The sequence below is a fragment of the Schistocerca piceifrons genome, chromosome 8 (genome assembly GCF_021461385.2).
Source record: "Schistocerca piceifrons isolate TAMUIC-IGC-003096 chromosome 8, iqSchPice1.1, whole genome shotgun sequence".
Lineage (NCBI taxonomy): Eukaryota > Metazoa > Arthropoda > Insecta > Orthoptera > Acrididae > Schistocerca > Schistocerca piceifrons.
In genome coordinates, this window is record NC_060145.1 from 472,004,124 (window position 1) to 472,010,061 (window position 5,938).

Below are 5,938 nucleotides of genomic sequence, written 5' to 3' on the forward strand. Positions count from 1 at the left end.
AGAGCCATTTGAACCATTTTACGCCCCTCCATTTCGTAAACAGTGTGATTTAAGAGTGAGATATAGCCGACTACTGACGCTAGAGTGGTTGCAATCGCGTATATCACGCTGGGGCCCACGTACCTTATACCACAAGTCGCATCGTTCCCAGCGTTCAGAGCGCTTTGAACTCGGCGCTCTCAACGTTGGCGTTCGACAGTACAGTCCGTGTACGGACGGCTTAACGCGCTGCTCGTCAAGTCCAAGTCTGCGGAGGCGGAGCAGTGGGGGGCAGTCGGTGTCTGCTGTCGCCACGTTTTTGCCGCGCGCTGGAGTGAGTGGCGTTATCGCTCGTCGCACATGTGCGAGGTGTGGAAGGCAGCCAGCGAGCGAGGGCAATTTGTCTTGGAATGTTGGCAGCGCTTGTTAGGTGCGACTCGTCGCCCCATCTAGCTGCGACTAATGGGGAGAGACGCCAGTTCCTGCCCGCCGCCAGCCACACGTGCTTCCTGCGCAGGCGCGGCCATCTCCCCCCAGCATCCTCTGCATCTATAAGGGGAAGTCGCGTGGAAGCGAGGCAGATGGAGAAAAATGCGAAGGGTGCACGATAAGTAATACACCACGTTTTCTGAAATCAGGTTGCTTTCATTAAGGATTCCAACACACCATATTATTCACCACGCTTTTAGATATACACAGAGTGGTCCATTGATAGTGACCGGGCCAAATATCTTACGAAATAAGCGTCAAACGAAAAACTACAAAGAACGAGGCGAGCTTGAAAGGGGAAACCAGATGGCGTTATGGTTGGCCCACTAGATGGCGCTGCCATAGGTCAAACGGATATCAACTGCGTTTTTTAAAAATAGGAACCCCCTTTTTGATTACATATTCGTGTAGTAAGTAAAGAAATATGAATGTTTTAGTTGGACCACTTTTTTCGCTTTGTGATAGATGGTGCTGTAATGGCCACAAACGTATAAGTACGTGGTATCACGTAACATGTCGCCATTGCGGACGGCACTGGCTTCGTGATACATTACCCGTGTTAAAATGGACCGTTTAGCAATTGCGGGAAAGGTCGATATCGTGTTGATGTATGGCTAGTGTGATCAAAATTCCCAACGGGCGTGTGCTACGTATGCTGCTCGGTATCCTGGACGACATCATCCAAGTGTCCCGACCGTTCGCCGGATAGTTACGTTATTTAAGCAAACAGGAAGTGTTCAGTCACATGTGAAACGTCAACCACGACCTGCAACAATTGATGATGCACAAGTAGATATTTAGCTGCTGTCGCGGCTAATCCGCACATCAGTAGCAGACTAATTGCGCGAGAATCGGGAATCTCAAAAACGTCGGTGTTGAGAATGTTACATCAACGTCGATTGCACCCGTAGCATATTTCTATGCACCGGGAATTGCATGGCGACGACTTTGAACGTCGTGTACAGTTCTGCCACTGGGTACAAGAGAAATTACGGGACGATGACAAATTTTTTGCACGCGTTCTATTTAGCGACAAAGCGTCATTCACCAACAGCGGTAACGTAAACCTGCATAATATGCACTATTGGGCAACGGAAAATCCACGATGGCTGCGACAAGTGGAACATCAGCCACCTTGTCGGGTTAATGTATGGTGCGGCATTATGGGAGGAAGGATAATTGGCCCCCATTTTATCGATGGCAATCTAAATGGTGCAATGCATACTGATTACCTACGTAATGTTCTACCGATGTTACTACAAGATGTTTCACTGCATGACAGAATGGCGATATACTTCCAACATGATGGATGTCCGGCACATAGCTCGCGTGCGGTTGAAGCGGTATTGCATAGCATATGTCATGACAAGTGGATTGGTCGTCGAAGCACCATACCATGGCCCCTCACGTTCACCGGATCTGAAGTCACCGGATTTCTTTCTGTGAGGGAAGCTGAAGGGTATTTGCTATCGCGATCCACCGACAACGCCTGATAACATGCGTCAGCGCTTGTCAATGCATGTGCGAACATTACGGAAGGCGAATTACTCGCTGTTGAGAGGAATGTCGTTACACGTATTGCCAAATGCATTGAGGTTGACGGACATAATTTTGAGCGTTTATTGCATTAATGTGGTATTTACAGGTAATCACGCTGTAACAGCATGCATTCTCAGAAATGATAGTTTCACAAAGGTACATGTATCACATTGGAACAACCGAAATAAAATGCATAAACGTTCCTACGTTCTGTATTTTAATTTAAAAAACCTACCTGTTACCAGCTGTTGGTCTAAAATTGTGAGCCATATGGTTGTGACTATTACAGCGCCATCTATCACAAAGCGAAAAAAGTAGTCCAAGTGAAACATTCATATTTCTTTACGTACTACACGAATATGTAATTAAAAAATGGGGGTTCGTATTTGAGAAAACGGAGTTGATATCCTGTTGACCTATGGCAGCGCCATGTAGCGGGCCAACCATAGCGCCATCTGGTTTCCCCCATCAAGCTAGACAAGTTTCGTTCTTTGTAGTTTTTTCGTGAGATATTTGGCCCTGTTACGATCAATGGACCACCCTGTATAATCACCGTTCAGTGCGACGGTCTTACGCGACCTTACTGGGAGGGCCTGTCCACCTTCACGGTACTCCGCTACTGGTCGACGTAGGAGCCAACGTCTTCCTACATCAGTAGTCTCCCCATCATCCACGTACTGCTTCCCGCGGAGTGCATCCTTCTTTGGGCCAGACAAGAGCAGGTCGGAAGAAGCGAGATCTGGCTTGTAAGGTGGATGAGGAAAACCAGTCCATTGAAGTTTTGTGAGGGTGTCAGCGCTACCAACAGAGACGTCCAGCTGTGCAGCGAGGTGTTTGACTATGATCCGTCGATCACCTCGCATGAGAGTGTCCGCACGTCCCAGCACTGCAGGACCCACGGCCTTGTGCGGCAGGCCGGCAGGCGGGAGGTCGGAAAAGCTTGCGCAATCTTACTGCGATGATGACAGACGTCTCGCCCAACGACTCACCGTGCTTTTGATAATATTCTTCTCGGGTGTGCAGCCCGGTCATATCATCTTGACACAATATTTCACCGGTCCAACTGGCCGCCATCTTCAGGTGAGAGTGCTGGTACACCATCTCAGCGCAAGCGGCGGCCCCTATATAGACCGCAGAAGGCCCACAACGCGTGCGCGAGAAGGTTCCGAAACCGCCCTCTAGCGCAAGTAAACATACCGCGCCCCAATCGTGGAAACAGGCGAAATCGAAATATCGCCATAAAAAAAATTATTCCGACGATCCAAAACAGACCGTTGTTTTTTAATGTCTGATAACACCGGGTTCCAAGTCTTACTTAAAAGGTAACCCTTGTCTCTGTTAATAAGATTACCAGATAATCGAATCTCTATGGAATTTTTTAAAACACAGTCCCAATAGCGAGATGCAGCGGCAACCATTTGTGTCTCGTCATACAGCCTTCTATGTCCCTCGGTGAGATAGTGCTCCGCCACTGCAGATTTCTCAGGCTGAAGCAACCGTGTGTGCCGCTGGTGCTCAACGCATCGGTCCTGAATGATCCGGATTGTCTGACCAATATAAGCCTTCCCACACTGGCAAGGGATCTTGTACACACCGGGCTTCCTCAAACCCAAGTCATCCTTAACTGAGCCAAGAAGCGCTCTACTACTTTTGATATGATATCTTTTAAAATATCTTCCTATTTTCGAGGAAATGCTCCCAGCAAAAGGCAGAAAAGCCACCGGTTTGCAGGTATCTTCTGGTGGTTCAGGCGATGGTCCAAACTGAAAGCACGGCGCATCTGTTTATCTGCATAGCCATTCTGCTTGAACACGACACGAGAATTGGATCAAGGTTAAGCTTTCTCCGTCTGAAATGGCATAAGCTCTTCTCGCCAACGTCCGCAGGACCCCCGTGCGCTGGAACGATGGATGACAGCTAGAAGCATGCAGGTAACGGTCCGTGTGCGTAGGCTTTCGATAAACACTGTGTCCCATCATCCTTTCTGTACACACGGAAGCCTTCCATCAATTTCCACCTCCATGGTAAATTTGATGCTAGGATGCAGGGAATTAAAATGATCTAGGAGGCGGTCAAGAGCTTCTCTCCCACGAGGCCACACCATAAAAGTATCGTCGACGTACCTCCAGAAACAGGTTGGTTTTAAAGACGCCGTCTTCAGCGCAATGTCCTCCATAAAAAGATTGGAGACTATTGGGGACAATGGGCTCCCCATAGCCACTCCATCAGTCTGTTCAACATATTTGTCATTGAATAAAAAGTACGTCGACGCCAACACATGGCGACAAAGCTTGGTTGTTTCCTCATCCAGTTTCTCACTAATTAATTGCAAGGATTCTTCCAGAGGAACCCGGGTAAATAGCGACGTGACAGCAAAACTCACAAGCAAATCCCAGGGACTAAGAGACAAGGACTTCAATCTCTAAATAAATACCGTAGAATTGGGGACGTGATGTTCACATTTACCGACGTGAGGGCCAAGAACAGATGCTAGAGGACAGTTACGGCACCTTCTCGCGCTTGCGTTGTGGGCCTTATGCGGCCTATACACGGGCCGCCGCTTGCGCTGAGAAGTCGTTTCCGGCGAGATCGTGTATCAGCACTCTCACCTGAAGAAGGCGTTGGAACGCGTTGGACCGCTGAAATATTGTGTCGAGATGACGTTATGATCCGACTGCACACCCGGGAAGAATATTATCAATTATTACGCCGGGAAAGCCTTCGTAATCACACTGTGCTTTTCCTCACTGCCAAGTCTCTGTAGACACTCTGCAAGCGCTTATGAATATCTGCAATGCTCTGATTTTCCGCCAAAAGAAACGCAATGACATTTCTTCTTCTGGGAACGTACCTCAGTTACAGAGGCTAATAGGAAGGCTCTACATAGCGCTACCGAGCAAGGTGGGCAGTGGCTAGCACACTGGACTCGCATTCGGGAAGACGACGGTTCAGATCCGCGCCCGGCCATCCTGTTTAGGTTTCCCGTGATTTCCCTAAATCGCGCCAGGCAAAGGCCGGGATGGGCAGGTCAGACTTCCTTCCCCATCCTTCCCTAACCCGATGAGTCCGATTAACACGCTGTTTTCCCCCAAATCAACCAACAAATCTGTATAGCGCTGTCTCCTATAGGAACTTCATGAAACAAATACCGCATTTTTTCAGTTGAAATTGGCCGAGAAAAAAATTTGTTGCATTACTTTTTGAACGCCCCTCGTACATAAACACGGAAGTCCAGCCGAAGAGGCCATGAAGGCCCAACGGTACCGACTGGCCGCCGTGTCATCCTCATCCCACAGGCGTCACTCGATGCGGATATGGAGGGGCATGTGGTCAGCACACCACCCTCCCAGCCGTATGTCAGTTTCCGAGACCGGAGCCGCAACTCCTCAATCAAGCAGCTCCTCAGTTTGCCTCACAAGGGCTGAGTGCACCGCACTTGCCAACAGCGCTCGCCAGACCGGATGGTCACCCATCCAAGTGCTAGCCCAGCCCGACAGCGCTTAACTTCGCTGATCTAACGGGAACCGGTGTTACCACTGCGGCAAGGCCGTTGGCTCCTCTACTACATAACCTGATAATTATTCCAAAACTGCCTTCGTTGAAAAATGTTTGCGTTTGCCTATGGAACCTTGATTCTACTCTTTGTCCGAGGCAAATCGACGGCCACGAATGTCTTTCTTCACGGCTTCAAAAACATGGAAATCGCTTTTGGATCGATCGGGGCTATACAGGTCAAGGGTAGTCAATCTTTTTTACCAACCGCCAACTTCTGCATCTCTATTAGAAGTACAATTTAACGGCCCACCGTTTCCACAGTAATGGTAATTTATAAAGCAGTGAAATTACTTGTACAAAAAAAATGAGACAGATTTAGGTCTAGTTAAAGCATACATAATAATTACTTACGGCACACTCGGAAGTGCCAAAGAAA

General features: G+C 48.6%; 1 pseudogene; it reads right to left on the reverse strand.

Moving 5' to 3' along the window:
* Positions 1 to 5,444: 5,444 nt before the first annotated feature.
* On the reverse strand, positions 5,445 to 5,562 carry LOC124712852 (annotated as a pseudogene).
* Between the last annotated feature and the right edge of the window lie 376 nt (positions 5,563 to 5,938).